The 3,631-nt window shown below is 40.3% G+C and overlaps 1 pseudogene; it reads left to right on the forward strand.

Annotated features, from left to right (window-relative positions):
• Positions 1 to 685: 685 nt before the first annotated feature.
• LOC106303236 lies at positions 686 to 2,701 on the forward strand (annotated as a pseudogene).
• Positions 2,702 to 3,631: the final 930 nt, after the last annotated feature.

Raw genomic sequence — 3,631 nt, forward strand, 5'->3', positions numbered from 1 at the left:
CCAGACGACTTACACTTCAGTCGTCCAGACGACTTCCAACATCTCAGACGACTCAGACGATTTACTAGGGCTATATTCGTAAAAATGGCTTCTGTTTTTTTGTTTGATCACAAGGGGCTGAGCTGTAATTTCACTAGGCTTTTAGGTTAGTTTTGCATTTGATTCAAGTTTGGGTATATATTTGGGGTTAAAATCAAGTTGTGAGGTTAGTTTTGGCAAAAACCCGTAATATCAATTACAAAACATGGGCTTTCTATAGGCTTATTCAATATCGTACGGCCCTGGATTTCTTCGCGCCGCCTCTCTCTCGCACATAATTATATAAACGGTTTGATTTTTCTCCGTGCAGATTTAGATAGCTAATCGGTTTGATTCCGCATTCGCATCTTTCAAAGTATAGACCGTTTCACGTACTAAGAAGAAACTTGACCTAGAAGGTTTGTTGTTGCCTAGGAAGGATATAACCGCGAAAAGGTTTAAGATTCGTATAGTAATCCATAATCGTGAAGTGTTTGTTAGGTTTATTGTATTGAGTCGAGGAAGTAGAATTGTAGAAACCCTAATTATGTTTAGTTGACTTGCTAGATGATGAAATGGTTTCTCTTTGTTTGATTATGATTTTTGAGGACTGATTTTTGTTTTTTTTTTTAATTATATTCCCAGCTCTGAGGTGGCTTGCTTATAAATGGGTAAAAACAACAAGTCAGCTAAGGAGACATTTTCAATCTCAGCCTCATCATCCAGAGCCAAGCCTGCTCCTCTACAAGCTTCATCCTGCTTAGATCATCGTCCCTCCTCATCCAGACCCAGGCTTGCTCCTCTACAAGATTTATCCTACACCGCTGGCATCAATTTTCCTTCTTCTCTAGAAGAAGAAGAAGAAGAGAATCATGATGGACAGAGACTTCTTAAGGGCAAGCAAACGCAACATGCGTTCCCCGTGATCAGCGATAAAAAACTAAAGAAGCTTGAGAGTAAATAAATATTAGCTCTCCAGGCTGCAGATACCGATTCCTTGAAGGATGACATTGATGCATTCACGGTTGTTATGGGGAGCAAGGCCTCGGTTCTTGAGGGAGAAGACACACGTGATGCCAACGTTAAAGACATAACCATCAAGTCTTTCTCCGTCTCCGTTCGAGGCAAACAACTTCTTAATAACGCCTCTCTCGTCATCTCACATGGAAGAAAGTATGGTTTGGTGGGGCATAATGGAACAGGGAAGTCTAGTCTGCTAAAGCTTTTAGCATGGAGCAAGCTTCCAGTTCCCAAGAACATTGACATTCTTCTTGTTGAGCAAGAGGTGGCCAGTGATGACAAGACTGCTGTAGAAGCAGTTGTTTCCGCCAATGAAGAGCTGGTTAAGCTAAGAGAGGAAGCTTCATCTCTGCTGCAGGATTCTGATAATGGAGAAAAGCTCTCCGAACTGTATGAGAAGCTGCAGCTGTTGGGGTCCGATGCTGCTGAAGCGCAGGCTTCCAAGATTCTTGCGGGGCTAGGCTTCACAAAAGATATGCAAGTGCGTCCGACCAAATCCTTCAGCGGTGGCTGGAGGATGAGAATATCATTAGCCGGAGCTCTCTTTGTGAAGCCTACTCTTTTGTTGTTAGACGAGCCCACCAACCATCTCGACCTCAGAGCTGTTTTGTGGCTGGAGGAGTACCTGTGTCGCTGGAAGAACACTTTGGTTGTTGTCTCGCACGGACTTGACTTCCTCAACACTGTCTGTACCGATATAATAGATTTGAAAGACCAGAAACTCAACTTGTACCACGGCAACTTCGATGCTTACGAAAAACAGTATGGTCAGCTGCTTAAGGGGGCTAACAAAAAGTATTTGATTCACGAGAAACAACGGATTAAAGCAGCGGGAGACGCATCCAAGCGCAAGGGAAAGGGTAAAGGGAAGGAGGAGGAAGAGGGGACAGCGCCAAAAGGTCCAAAGAGGTGGAGAGATTATAGGGTGAAGCTTAATTTTCCAGAACCAACGGAGCTCGCTTCTCCTCCTCCTCTTCTGCAGTTGATTGAGGTTAGCTTCAGCTACCCCGAGAGACCAGATTTTAAGCTCTCGGATGTTGACCTAGGCATAGACATGGGGACACGAGTGGTGATAGTTGGGCCAAACGGAGCGGGTAAGTCCACTCTTTTGAATCTTGTTGCGGGAGATTTAGTTCCAACAGAGGGTGAAGTGAGGAGAAGCCAAACGCTGAGGATCGGCAGGTACTCTCAGCACTTTCTTGACCAGTTAAAAATGGAGGAGACACCGGTTCACTACCTTCTTCGTCTTCATCCCGACCAAGAGGGCCACGTAAAGGCCGTGCGTGCCAAGCTGGGCAGGTTTGGGCTACAAGGTAACAACCATTTCACTCCAATCAAAAATTTGTCTGGGTGACAAAAGGCTAGGGTTGTGCTAACCTCCATCTCAATGATGAAGCCACACATATTGCTTCTAGACGAGCCAACGAATCACCTGGACATGCAGACTATAGATGCTTTGGCGGATGCACTGGATGGGTTCAAAGGTGGAGTTGTGTTGGTGAGTCACGACTCGAGGCTCATATCACGTGTCTGCCAGGACGAGGAGAAGAGTGAGATTTGGGTTGTAAAAGATGGAACAGTGACCTTTTTCCAAGGCACTTTTGAAGAGTACAAAGAAGAACTCAAAAGAGAAATCAAGGCAGAGGTTGATGAGTTGAGCTAAAGGTCTCCTCATTAACGTCTGAACTTCAATGCAATAAGCTGGCCGCTTAATGCTCGCGGATGTTTGTTTTAAAACTAAATCTCCCTTGAACCCTCTGTGATTTTTAACTCTTTGTTTAATTATTCGTCATGTTTCAACCTTTTCTTGTTCAACATGTTATAGAGATGTAATCTTTATTCACCCAGTTTATAGATTAACTCTTTTATCTGTTTAACCTATTACCAGGTGATTTTCCATGGGTATAAATATTTATAAAGTACATATATTATAATAACTGATTGTTATTTATTTCAATTTTAAATTAATTTGTAATTTGTATGCATAGTTTATATTAATAATATTATATTACTTTAATTAGACATATGATTTTAGATATGTTATATCTAGTCGGTTTTGTTGTTTTTACAGTCGATTTAGTTATCTATATTAAGATATATTATGCTTAGAATGAACTGAAAAATAAACTAAAGTGTTTGATTCCAAATTACATAAATTAATATAACAATAATATTCTACAATCTCATGCATATATATAAATTTTACAAAAGAACTAAATTGTAAGAGAGGCTTTTTTCAGAATTGACCTATAACTTAAAGTCAAACACAAAACTAACCTCCTTTTTTTTGAAAATTGGTTTTGCCATATTCACCCCACAAGTTCATATAATTTACGAAAATACCATCAATTTTTTTTTTTCTTTTTTTTTTTGAAAATAACATTTTTACTCTCTCACCCTCATCATTTTCAAGTAATTACAAGATTGTCATTGTCATCAATACCACAACCACCATGAACAACCAATTTGAAACTCTTAATGCTCCCAAAATCGATTTACTCTTCTTCTTTTTCCATTCTTGTGAACTAAACACAACATATCTCTCACTTTCTCTCCACAATGAGCTAAAAAAACCCAAGATTTTGATTCTAAA

Source organism: Brassica oleracea, chromosome C7 (assembly GCF_000695525.1).
Source record: "Brassica oleracea var. oleracea cultivar TO1000 chromosome C7, BOL, whole genome shotgun sequence".
Taxonomy (NCBI): Eukaryota; Viridiplantae; Streptophyta; class Magnoliopsida; order Brassicales; family Brassicaceae; genus Brassica; species Brassica oleracea.